Source organism: Mytilus galloprovincialis, chromosome 14 (assembly GCF_965363235.1).
Source record: "Mytilus galloprovincialis chromosome 14, xbMytGall1.hap1.1, whole genome shotgun sequence".
In the NCBI taxonomy this organism is placed as follows: domain Eukaryota; kingdom Metazoa; phylum Mollusca; class Bivalvia; order Mytilida; family Mytilidae; genus Mytilus; species Mytilus galloprovincialis.
Window position 1 is genome coordinate 71,492,720 of NC_134851.1, and position 14,276 is coordinate 71,506,995.

Genomic DNA, 14,276 nt, shown 5'->3' on the forward strand with positions numbered 1-14,276 from the left:
TTAAATATGCTTTACAAAACGCATGAAATATTTCACATGTGTAAAACATGTGTAAATACAAACTCATGTAAAATACATGTTTTACATGAATTTCAAAATTATATTTCTTTTATGACTGATTTTTTATCTTTGGCTTATTTTTATTTAGTTTTGTAGTGGAAATTAACAATTTATAAATGAAAGACATGATTGGAACCTCTCCTTTATCCTTGGTTGGGAAACCCCTTTGAAAAATGGGCTTTTGGCTGGATCCGCCACTGAAGAATGTAATAACTTGAAAGTTTGAAAAATAAATGAAAATTACAAAAACATGTCTGCCTAAAATATTTAATATTTTAATTTCAAAGCATTTTGTTAAGCTTGAATAGACAAAATTTACACATGGTTAAAATGAAATGCTGTAAAGTATGTAGATGAATTAATGTGTTAACTGACTAAATATACATTGTGATATTTGATATGCTGTCATTTATTGTCTTTTCCTTTACTTCTCATCATTGATGTCCTCCAATAGAAGCATGAGAGTATTATCTGACACAAGTTTGGTAAATTCCATATTTTGATTCAGTTTATATTAAAGTTCTATTCGTCACAGTCCTGTTGCTACAAATGACTGGAACTGCTTCCTAGCAGAGTTACTTCTCCTTTTTAATTTGCCCAAGACATTTCCGTGTGACAATTTCTTCTGTAAACATAAAAAAGGGTGATTAAGTAAAAAGACATTTGTGATGTTTATATAAGAGATGTTGAATTTCACAAGAACTGAATGTAACTGAAAGTTAAAAGTTCACGAAAGGCAAATATATACTGAACATTCTTATGAAAAAAATGTGCAAAATCAACAAGTTATTATACTTGAAATAAGTAACAAATGCAGTTTTCCAGAGCAGCTTAACTCCTGTAAAAAAAGCTAATCTGCAACATTTATTGAACTCATCCATAACTTTGGCTTGCCAAAACTAACCTTTGAATTTGATAAAAAAAATATAAAAACAAACATGAAGTTGATCAATAGGATTGAGATTGACAATGCAATTTTCATTATACTTTCCATTTTAAAGGGGAAAATATAATTCCTGTAAAAATAGTTTCTTAGCACTTAATTTTTAAACTAGAAAAAGTCAAACACCTTCCTTTTTAACAGAATTTCAATGCATAATTGACCAAAGCTGATTATTTAACTGGTCTTAGCAAAGGTGGATTTAAAGTGGGGCCAGGTAAAAATTTGGTTGATTATATAGGGAATCACTGAAGCAGGACCGGAGCGGGCGCCCTCTTAGGCAGTCAGTGGCCCCCTACTTATGAACAAATGATGAAAATTTCTAAAATCCTACAACTCACATAGGCTTGAGAGAGCTCACAATGCTATTTTCCATATCATTTATATTTCCAAGTGGCAACATGTTTACAAACTACTATTATTTAACTTCACCAAAACATTGTATGGGAAAGAGAATGTGCAAACATGAAAACAACTGGATAAAATGAAAACTTGTTGCATTTACTTTATCCCTGCAATGTGTTGTTTTGCAAGACAAAATTTTAAAAAGATGAAAAAGTACTAACCTAACTAGATATGCAAATGCAGTGAAAAATTTGCGGCTAGCATATAGACATAATAAAGGAAAGATTTTTTCTGTAAAATTCCTGTTGCATATATTCATACCTTCTTCAGATGAAGGATGATTTATAGCATGGCACATTTGGTATTAACTTTGTTGGATTCAGTAAGCAAAATATTTACCACTTGATATCTCTTCTGATTTATTGTTTGTTGGGATGCTGTCCCACTAAAATATATTTTACACATTCTTTTATTCAAAAACAGATTATTATTAAACAAAAGTTATTGCAGAATAAAACTTCTTACCTGAAGAGTCCATTTTTTCTCCACTGTCGATTACAAGTACATTTCCTTTTCTTTTCTTTGGTCACGTTTTTTAAACAGTGTCTTCTGTCCCAAAAGTTTTTTGTTATTGCATGTATTGACTTGCTTGGAAACTTTAATAAAAAATATATCAGTTATAGATAATTAAACATGTTAAACAAAAATTGTTAAACGAATTTCTCTGATAATTACATCTATACATATATATATATATATATGTATAGATATATATATATATATATGTGTACGGGAAAACATGCATGGTTTATATATAATGTTTGAGTTTTTATTAGCTTTTAATGAGCTTTCAATAACTGAAAGTACTATTAAGTTTTGATTGTTTGTCTTCATGTTAGATTTTTTAGCTTTGTACCAATTCAATGAATGAAAACAATTTCTAACCGATTTCACCACTTTGTTCCTCTTTTGTGCAGTTACACAACAGTCCCAACATTCTATTTATGCCTGTTCCAAGTCCGGATGAAATTTAGTTGTTGTTTGATGCAGTCTGCCATATTTGATTTATTTTGGCAAATCATTTTACATTTTGTCATGTCAACCCTTGATGGCCTGTTATACATTTTTTGTAGCTGACAGTATGAGCTTTGTTCATTGTTAAAGGTATTAAGGTATCCTATATAGATGCTTAAATCCAGTTCATATGGACATTAGTAGATAGTAATCTCATAGGCAATCATACTACATTGATCTCCTTATTTTCAATATTATTATTCAAAATTGTATTATTTTTAACACATGTATAATTAGTCACAAGGAATATAACTCAAGTTACAATCTAATGTAGCTTAGTTAATAAAGCTGCCAGTGTAGTGTGCATTCCAACACAAAATTGTATATATCTTAATTTATTTAACACTGTGTCTGAATTCTAGTCATTTTGCCATGTTTGGAAACCTGGTCAAATGGGCACCTAAGCCACCTTTGATAGTTAATATGGCATAACAAGTCAAATCTGCCCCTTGTTAATTCGGGTAACCCGCAGTAGTTAAGTCCATACCCAAAATTAATATTATGTTTTGCAAGTGAACTGTTGAAGACTCCCATAACAGTGGCGGATCCAGAACTTTTCCTAAGGGGGGGGGGGGGCGCTGACTGACCTAAGGGGGGAGGGGCGCTCCAGTCATGCTTCAATGATTCCCTGTATAATCAACCAAATTTTTCCCACGAAAAGGGGGGGGGGCGCCCCCCCCCTGGATCCGCCTATGCATAATTGTTTTATAAACTATCTAATATAATTGAACTGATCCTTAAACCTCCATATTTTCACATGTAGAATCTAGGTGCTCTATTTATATACAGTGCTGTTTTTCCATCTACCATTGGACATTTAACCAAATTTACATGATCAGCTTGTGTGCTCTCTGTACAAACAATTAATGGAGCCACAATAGATCTGTCCCTACTGGAACCTATATTTATTATAATGAACTTTTATTTCATAATTCCAGGGGGGACTGGGGGGCCGCCCCCCCCCCTTTTGTGGGAAAAATTTGGTTGATTATATAGGGAATCATTGGAGCATGACTGGAGCGGGTCCCATGTTAGGTCAGTCAGCGCCTCCCCCCCCCCCCCCCCCCCATAGGAAAAGTTATGGATCCGCCACGGAAAAGATCAGGAAAATCAGAAAAGGCAGATTATTAAAAAAAAAAAAAAATCATTGATAAAATTTAAGTGTTTTCTTTTCTTTTTATCCTCATCTGTATTATTTATACTGCAGTAGAGAAGAGAACCAATAATTACTTTCAAATAAAAGATGAAAACCGTTTTTAATATCAGGTGACAGTTAAAAAATCAATTGCAGAAATGTCCTGAAAAAAGGTGCCGATTTGACTTTAATAAGGTAATGAAGGTGACGAATTCAATTACCAGGTGCCCGTGTGTTTTGTGTCCAGTAAAATTATCTAGAAATTACAGAGTTTTTTCATGTTAATTAATTCACCGTATCGAAATACTTACACTGAGTGAGTCTTTGCAAAATTGTTCATTCTGTTAGTACACAGTGGCAAGTGATAGTCATACCGTATTTTATTTATAAGTTGTACAAAAATAACCGCGGGAAATACCATTACACTGGCATGGAGACTCAGAATAAATTACGGAATCCACATTCATATATATTTTTTTAAGGTCCAATCGGTTACATACAATTATTAATCATGTTTGCTTGTTTTTATTACTTATAAATCGCATGAATTTCAATCATTTAATGCCGTTTAAATGGAATTTTTAATGCTTCGCCTTTGGTTTAATATTAGCCCGTACGGTTCACCCGGAAACGAGCGTTCAGACAGACGACACTGATACTGACATCATGATTCGTGAAGCAAAACGCAAATTTTATGGAAGATATGAGATGCAGCTAGGACAATGTAGGATATCTTCAATCTAGGACACTAAAGACAAAATGGGTAAGAATACAACTTTAATATTTTATTCGATTAACATTTTACGAAGGATTTTTAAATGTCATTTCCAAAACTGATTTATTTATCCATAGGACTCAGGAGTTTGAAATCCTATCAATAACGGGGTAAACATATACCAAACTTGAATATCACAGTAGAGCTTCACTCGAATCAATCTTCTGTGATTTATCCAGTTTGAGTAAATTATAAAGACATGCACGAACTTAAGTTAAGACCGTAAAGTAGAACCATATGACCATTTATTCTTACACTTCCGGAGCACCTGAGGTCACCCCTTGTTTTTGGTGGGGTTCGTGTTGTTTATTCTTTAGTTTCCTAAGTTGTGTCGTGGGAACTATTGTTTGTCCTTTTCATTTTTAGCCATGGTGTTGTTAGTTTATTTTCGATTTATGAGTTTGATTGTCCCTCTGGTATCTTTCGTCCCTCTTTTATCTGTTTATAACCATTGAAATGTATATGTCTCTTTGATAACTATATCCTCAATCCTCAATCTTATGGCCTTATGGCACAACTCTTCTCACTGGTGCATATTACGCCCTATGTGTATCTTCCTCCATGTAATTTCCTCCATGTACTTTAATTTTGTTTTTGCTGTTACGATTGAGGTTGCGGATGTTCGGGTAAGTCGAAACGTCCTGTTTTTGAAATAAAGGCCGAAATGATTTCTAACTTTCGTTTATATTCTTCTGTGTTTTCGTGATCTAGTCTACCTAGCAGTGTGCATGTGTTGATTTTGCGTATTCCAATTTCTTTTGTAATTTGGTGGTACATTTCTTCTCTATAACTCTCGTAGTTGGGGTACACTGTGAGGTAGTGCTGTTGTGTTTCCTTAGTTCCAAAGCTGCATAAGTCGGTGGTGTTTTGCCCTGTGCGTTGTTTATAATAGTTAAGGGTTGTGTAGCCAGTTCTAAGCTGTATAAAGATGCTGAAGAATTTTTTGGTTGGATAGTCAAAGATTGGGATGTTTTTAACGTTTGGTGTTATCTCAAAAAGGTATCTTCCTGTGTTGCTTAATTCCCATCGTCTTTGCCATTTCAGCATGACACTCTTGTGTGCACCTTGTTTTACGTCTTGAAGGGTAATTATGTTGTTTTTTGGCAAGAGGTGTGTTGCTTCTTCTGCTGCTTGCTTTGCCAATAAGTCCGCTTCATCGTTCCCTTGAATATTTGCATGTCCTGGTGTCCATAGGATGCAAATGTCCATCCCTTTAGTTCTTAGGTCCTAGATGTGTTCTTTGATGTCTCGAATCACATCAATATAGGATTTGGGTGACTATACATTTTTTGGTAGCAAGTGAAACCGGAGTGAAGTTAACACTGGCTTCGTAATATTCCTGTTGTCTTCCCAAGTTCTGAGATAAACTATCAAAGCACGTAAACAATAAGATGTTTATTTAAAAGACATATATATATGGTTGAATATATAAGTCTACTGGTTAATGTTATTGTAACAGTCCCTAAAGTGGGAGCCATAGGATGAGCGTCCGATCAATTCAAATCCTATTAGTAAACTTTCCTGGACCCAATGAGTGACATCATACTTATAGTTCCTAGCTAGGGACAAAGAGTCCAATAGGGTTTGGAAGTCTGGCAAGGTCAAAGTCCTGACAAATAATAACATGGCAGGTGGCGGTCTCGGGAGAAAGAGTTACGGAACTATAAGTAATACATTTGTACTTAAGACACCTGCCAACTTTTCAAAATGCCCATTGGGGTTTTACGTGCAAGATGGCTATAATGTAAAACAATGCAGTCCTACAAAACCTACAATGGGGCCTTCAAATATACTTTAAAGTTGTTTTTTGGCTTCTCCTTACTTTAACAAGCCTATGGCCATTTTAAAATTAATTCTTTTGTTAAAAATTATGGACAAAATTGATCTTTCAAAATTATTTTTTGGAGCCTTCATGGGGGAAATCCCCCACAAATAGTGACAGTTGGCAGGTATGCTAACAATACATAACACCAGACTAGAGGACCGTGAAAACAAGTGACCTGGCATAAAATGAATATCCTGGTCTGGTTTCTCAATCTGGGGTGACTGGTAAGAACACATTCATAAATCATGGGCTTTAAGGAATCTTATTTAAGAATGTCATATCAAATTCAAATTTTCAGAGAATTGGATTATAAAATTACAGAACCAGGTGCTCTGCCGGGAGCAGCTTTCTACGACCCGCTGAGGGTGAACCATCAATAGTTGGGGCTAGTATCATGAGTATTGACACAACATTCAAGCTTGATACAGCTCTGAATTTGGATTCTGATCAAATTTTTGACATACATGTAATATGAGTTTCTGACACTAAGCAAATGTCAAGATCTTACAAATCTATTGCGCAATATTGTGCAGTTACAATAGCAAGAAATCTTCAATTGCACAGTATTGTGCAATAGCAATTATTTTCAATTGCACAGTATTGCGCAATAGCAAGAAATATCTAATTGCACAATATTGCGCAATAGCAAGAAATTTTTCAATTGGAGTTTTCTTTCTTTGTCCAGAATAGTAGTTGAATCAACTTAAATCATTGTTTTATACAATATACAATGTATATTCACTTTTACTACCAACTGATAAATTAAATCAATATTTACCATTCAGTGATAACAAGCAGTTTTTTTATATTTTAATATTTTATGATATATTTAAATGAGTAGTTATTGTTGCAAACTCCATTAGAAATTTGAATTGAGATCAGTTTTGGAATAAGGGAAAGGGGGATGTGAAGAAAAAAAAATGGGGGGGTCAATTTTTCTCATTTCAGATTTCATAAATAAAAAGAAAATTTCTTCAAACATTTTTTTGAGAGGATTAATATTCAACAGCATAGTGAATTGCTCTGAAAGGCAAAACAAAAATGTTAAGTTTATTAGACCACATTCATTCTGTGTCAGAAACCTATGCTGTGTCAACTATTTGATCACAATCCAAATTTAGAGCTGAATCCAGCTTGAATGTTGTGTCCATACTTGCCCCAACCGTTCAGGGTTCAACCTCTGCGGTCTTATAAAGCTGCGCCCTGCGGAGCATCAAGTTATAACTATACTATGGTTTGTTTTAATACAAAAATGTATACAAAATATAGCATATTCCCTCAACCAATATAGTGAGTTCAGTATAATATACACTTCTTAGTTTTATTATTTGATTGACATGAATTGTTTATACTGTCTTTTTATTGATATCTGAAATATTTGCCACTGAGACATTATGCAGACTGCCTTATGTAGGCATTAAAAATTTAAGGGACTGTTGGTCCATCTTTCAGTATTACATTGGATGATGATTCAATTTTTGTTTCCTTGTGTTAACTTTAGTTTGCAGTTGCCTCATGCAAAGGATTAGGTCCAGTAAGACACCTTTTTGGCCCCAAAATATAGCAGTTTTACAAAATTGTTTAAATGTAAACTTCTAGTTATTCATTGGAAAGTAGAATGCTACTGCTACATAAATGTGGGATGTTTTCAACAATACAACGCATATATATCGGGTACTAGCATCATTAAGTCATGCTAAATTACTGAAATCTTCACAATTTTAGAATTTTAGTTAAACTTTAGACGTTTTTTTGTCTTAAATGAAAGTGGCCGCATTGGTGTCCATTCTTAAAAATATTGAAAAGTAAGTTGTATTTGATGATAACACATAACATATATAAAGGTTGAGGATGAACACGAATGCAGCCATTTCAATTAATATTTTATAGTGTGTCTTTCTATGTTGTGATGTTACACTATTGTTTCAGATAAGGGTGAAGGTTTGGTACCATTTAAAAGTTTAAACCCCCTGCAATTGTGTGTCACCTGTCCTTAGTCAGGAATCTGAGGTTTAGTAGTTTTCGTTTGTTGATGTAGTAACTAAGTTCATTAGTTTTTCTCGTTTCTTCTTTTTATACGCCCATTTATGTGAGTACATATATTATGGTATACCGTTGTCTGTCTGTCCATGGTCAACATGTTGGACATTAACTCATAAATGCTTGAACCATTTTGCATAAAACTTTGGTGAATTGTTTATATCTATTGACATGAGCTGCCTTTCATTTTTTTATAAAGTTTAGATTTTAAGTTTCTGAGTAACAGGGTTGTTCATAAAAAAAGGTGATTTTCCAGTTTTTAGTCAATAACTCAAGAATGTTTTCTCCTACTTGCAAGAAATTTTGGTGTATTTTTTATATCTATTGACATGAACTCCCTTTCAATTTTTATAAATTTTAGATTTCTGAGTTACCAGATTTTATATTCATAAAAAAAGGGTGATTTTCCAGTTTTCAGTCAATATCTCCAGAATGTTTTCTTTTTCTTGCAAGAAATTTTGTTGAATTGTTTATATCTTTTGACATGAGATTCCTTGCAATTTTTATAATTTTAGATATTGGGTTTTTGAATTACCAGATTTTATTCATAAAATGATGGGGAATTTTTACAGTTTTCGGACAATAACTCAAAAATTCTTTCAGCAGCTGTTCTCGTGAAACTTTTGTGATTTGTTTATATCTTTTGATGGAAGCTCCTTTTAGAATTTTAAAATTTTAGATTTTACATTTCAGAGTTATGGCATGGGGTTTTATTCATTAAATAAAGGGGATTTTCCAGTTTAGGACAATAACTCAAAAATGGTTGCAGCAATTCTCATTGGATGGTTTTACTTTAGTAGTAATTTTTTGGGACCTTTATAGCTTGCTGTGCATTGTGAGCCAAAGCTCTATGTTGAAGACTGTACTTTGACCTTTAATGGTTTACTTTTACATGTTTTATAAATTGTGGCTTGGATGAAGAGTTGTCTCATTGGCACTCATACCACATCTTCTTATATCTATCATCTTCATTTTGGCTTTCACATAAACACAGACTGTGTCTGTAATTGTAAAGTAATATGAAAATAGTTTCTGTAAATTTTTATGAAATGGATTTCTTTTTATCCTATAGACTAGTTATCAAATTTGACCTCCCCTATGTCAGGAAGGTACATGTACATGGATGTTTAAAAAATTCCACAAATGGTGAAGAAAATGGCAAGGGAAGACGCCTAGTAAATGTTTCAAGTACAATTCAGCAATGGTAAGTATATTTTTTGTATGGTGCAAGATTTTTTTGCTGTGTTGAAAACAATTCGTGGCCTTCCGTTGTTTTTTGCTCTTTGTCAGACTTACTGTATTGAATATATATGTACTTTGTAAGACAACTTGCTTTCAATACACTATTTATGCTGAAACTTTATTACTATATATTAAGGTAACTTTGCTGTTACAGTCTTTGCCAAACTGAAATTTGAACTTTTCTACTATACATTCAACTAAAACATCTTGAAAGTTCTTTCTGTCTAAATTGCTTCTTGTCTGAGACTTGTTGGTGAGACAGAGTTTGGGATTCACTGCTGTTACAAATAGTAAGGAGAATTTATTAAAAAAGATATAATGCAATAGAGAAACAACTGATAACTTATAAGGGGTATACTATACATGGTATATATCAATAAATCAACATTAGTAAATACACAGCGAAAAAAAAAGAAACACATACAATTGCAAGATGGCCCCTATATGTTTTTTTGGACCTCATCAGGTCAAAATACAGCTATGGCAATTTAACCCCCTTGTATGGAAAATTGAACATTGGGGTAAAATATAGATTTTGGCTTACAAAAAATGTATATCTCTGAAAACAAAGCATTTAGAGCAAATCTGACATGGGGTAAAATTGTTTAACCAAATATTATGAAACTTACACACCCTGATAATATCCACTAAATGCAGATCAAGTACAAATTTGGGTAGGTCACTTTTACTGTTCTGGAGTTATTTCCCTTATTATAACATTATACCTATGCAAGAGGGGACATCATCTGTGTCCAATGGAGATAAAAAAAAATAAAAAATTATGAAAATGGACAAATCTGACATTTTGATAAACCCAATATTTATAGTGAATCTAGTGTTTTATTTAGAGATGTCTAAAAGGATGGAACATGATGATCCGGCATGTATTACAGCTGATTTCCTTATGCTTGCAAAGTAAAACTTTGGTTGGCTTGCTTGCTTTGTTTGTATAATTGTTAATATACAAGCTTTGTGAATAAGATTGACATCTTTAAACAATATATATATGGGATCTCACAAACATGTTTAACCCCGCCGCATTTTTGCGCCTGTCCCAAGTCAGGAGCCTCTGGCCTTTGTTAGTCTTGTATTATTTTAATTTTAGTTTCTTGTGTACAATTTGGAAATTAGTATGGCGTTCATTATCACTGGACTAGTATATATGTGTTTAGGGGCCAGCTGAAGGACGCCTCCGGGTGCGGGAATTTCTCGCTACATTGAAGACCTGTTGGTGACCTTCTGCTGTTGTTTTTTATTTGGTCGGGTTGTTGTCTCTGGAGACAAACAAAGCAAGCAAGCTAACCCAAGTTTTGCTCTACATGCATTAGGAAATTAGCTGTAACCCTGTATGGAAAAACACTGTCATTGAGAGTGAATTGAAACTATTTGTACCTTTACCATGTTCATAATTAGTTCAAAATGACATCTAATAAAGAATTTATTCAAAATTTAATTTTATTTCATTTATGTTACAGGAGTTTCTGGAAAGCCAAGCAAAATCAAAGGATATTTTCATAGAAAGGACTTCTGTAGGCAAAAAAAGTAGGTATGTGTATAAATATATATTTATATTTATGTAATATTTGGAGAGAGATTTAAAAAAAAAATGTTTTAATCCTTGCTCTTCCAAACACATTGCAGTTGTTAAAGTTTCATGGGTTACCTATAAATAACTGAATGAAAAGTTTCAACTTAATTCTTATGGTTATAACACTTTAAAAACGGCTCGATTTTGTAAGTAAAAAGATCAGTTGTGGTTACATTTTGTATTGCAAGATTGTTTTTTTTTACAAATATTAATTGCTTCCAATTTTTAGCTACATATATTAAAATTTAGTATAAAAATAAGAAGATGTGGTATGATTGCCAATGAGTCATTACTCTCCACTAGAGACCATTGAAGAAGAATTTAAAAATTAGCAAAACTCATGCCAAATGTAAAACCAAAAATCATGTGTCTAAGACTTAAATATCAATCAGTAAACATCTAATTGATTTAGAGAATAGACTGCCATTAATCATAGGATAAGGACATGATCTTGTACAATGCCAAAATATAGGTATCAACAGTTTGTAAAACTGGTCAACATACATATGTGTATAACAATAATGTTTAGTTTGGTTTTAATTTACTGATAGCAAAATCAATATTTATATTTATAAAATACTTTCCAGTTTTATTCAAATATTTTGTTATATCAAAACGAGACAAATATAAAAAAGTAGATGTGGTATTATTGCCAATGAGACAACTCTCCACAAGAGACCAAAATGAGACAGAAAAGCATGTTTAAAAGTCACTGAGGATATGTCATTATTTTTAAAACTAACAACTTACAGTATATGGGAATAAATCAAATTAAGTTTTTAAAAGTATGAATGTAATTTTTTTTTCAAATGAAGACAACTTCAAGAAGAGTGACATTTAGAAGATAGAACATTCTATTGATATTGTTATTATGTCAACAACAAAAAAACATTTAGTTGTGTAACGTTTTGAGATTGCTGTATAAAATAAAAGTAGAGTGAAATCAAAATTTTGGAAGTTTTTTGAAAAATTTATATTCTGCAACAAATAGACAACAGAGAAAAAAAAATATGAATGAAATTCTTTAAAGTGGATTTATTGAATTTTTCATTTAACATTGTTTAAAAAAATAATACAATCTCAGATTTCTCAAGACATTGGTCATTATCAAACCGGCAAGGGACACAACTTCAAAATTGTATTTAAATTGATGGTAGAGGAAACATCTTATACACTTTTGGGGTTTTCCTTTTCATATTACATGCATAAGTCAACAAATGTGTTTGTCAAAGTTTAACCATAATGAACATTTTAACAAAAATTGTCAAATACATGTACAACATTCCACAAAATCCATTTAAGAAAATTTTGACCTCTTTTTAAAAGAGTTGTGGTATTACTGCCAATGAAACTACAGAGACAAAACATTGTCGGTTTATATTCCATGAAATATTTCATATCATGGTCTTTTCAATCATCTTAGTGTCAAATGTACCTGATCAAGGTTTTAGAAACATGAAAATCATTTTACAGATATTTCTTTTGTTTATTGGTGTATTCAAACAGGAAAATTTTAAAGACTGATGAAAAGTGAAGTCTGGTCTGCAATATATGATTCTGATGTTGCTTGTCAAACATGTCAAAAGAAGATTTGTGGTCAAAATAACATGAAGAGATGTTGTATGATTGCCAATTGGACAACTATCCAACAGAGTCCAAATTAAACTGATTAAAGCAATTAACGTGACGGTACCCAAATTGCACCTATTTTGACAGTTTTTTCATCTACGTTTTTTTATGATGAAAACAAAAAAGTCCATTCTGTGTTTATTTTGTAGCCCTATCCTTCTTTATTATAAAGGTACACCAATTTGATTTTTATTCCATATGGAATCATAGAAAAATTGGTCTAAACTGACCTCCAAACCGTCAATGATTCTGAAATGAGGAGTACCCAAATTGCTTCCATGCTTAAATTCACATAGTCAAAAGTCTAATAACAGAGCTTTTGTCTAATTTCTTTAAATATTTTGAACAATTGGATATTAGTCCATGCTTACTCTTCATTATTTTTTAAATGGATACTTGTAACATATTGTATTTGCTCATTTTAAAAAGATGACGTTTCGACGTTTCAGTACATTTTGCTTTTTCAGTAAATACTTCATCTGTTGATAGATACTGTGAACGTTTTGTGCATATCTAAATAGTTTTACCTATGTTGAAAGATGTGCTTAGTATCAAATCATAAAAAAAACAAATTGTTTAGTCTCTAGAAAATCTTGTAAGATTTTCGCTGCTAGTTTTGCTAAATAGGTGCAATTTGGGTACTCGGTGCAATTTGGGTACCGTTACGTTATATGTCCAGGGAACAGCCTTCAAAAGTAAACATAAGTCGTCTTGGTTGTGTGGAACATATGGAATATGAACTAGTAAACTTGACAAAGGTTTTATGGATGATTTGGAATAATATCTTATAATTTGTTTGAAATATGCATTATTCGCATGTTTGTTACACACATGCTTTACGCATCATTTAAAACGCATATTATACACATGTTTCTTACAACACATGTTTAACGCATGGTTTTGAAACATGCGTTTTACATCACATATATATTTCATGTGTAAAACGCACGAATAACGCATGTCTTAAACATGCGTTTTACATAACATGTATTTTTCATGCGTAAAACGTATGAATAACGCACGTTTAAAACATGCGTTTTACATAACATGTATTTTTCATGCGTAAAACACATGAATAACGCATGTTTAAAACATGCGTTTTACATGCGTGGTAGGAAAAAGACGTTTCCCGTGCGTTACCAAACACATGTTTTACATATGTAAAACATGTGTAAAACATGCGTGGCACTTTTCCCTGTGTATAACAAATTCTTTAAATTTTCTATAGTTAATACATGATTAGGGTATATTTTATATGTCGATGTTGTTTAAAATGTCATTTAGGTTCATTTCGTAAGATTCGACAGTCGTTCTTCAAGATGTTGGTCAAAGGCAAGGTTACCGTATTGTTTTACAGGTTTTAACAAGATGAACAGTAATATTTTATCTTTCAAAAACAGCCATCTATGTTAATAAAAGAATTTTTCGATTAAACATGTACATTTGTTACCATAATTACAGTTACATGTGGTGGAACTTTTAAAGGGCCAGAGAGAAGTTTTACATCACCTCATTATCCTTCAAACTATTGTAATTCACAAATATGTAGCTACACCATAATAGTTGAGGAAGGAGCTAAAGTGATGTTGAACTTTACTTTCATCAAATTGGAGAACAAGATTG

At 32.4% G+C, this 14,276-nt stretch overlaps 2 long non-coding RNA genes across 2 annotated transcripts; one reads left to right on the forward strand and one right to left on the reverse strand.

The window, feature by feature from the left end:
• Positions 1 to 313: 313 nt before the first annotated feature.
• LOC143058955 (uncharacterized) lies at positions 314 to 3,943 on the reverse strand. The gene is made up of 3 exons (XR_012973305.1): positions 3,866 to 3,943; positions 1,871 to 2,001; positions 314 to 685 (listed from the first exon to the last, which is right to left on the reverse strand). It is a non-coding gene; the product is annotated as an uncharacterized LOC143058955 (long non-coding RNA).
• A 188-nt stretch (positions 3,944 to 4,131) lies between these two features.
• On the forward strand, positions 4,132 to 10,982 carry LOC143059085 (uncharacterized). The gene is made up of 3 exons (XR_012973379.1): positions 4,132 to 4,317; positions 9,267 to 9,398; positions 10,912 to 10,982. It is a non-coding gene; the product is annotated as an uncharacterized LOC143059085 (long non-coding RNA).
• Positions 10,983 to 14,276: the final 3,294 nt, after the last annotated feature.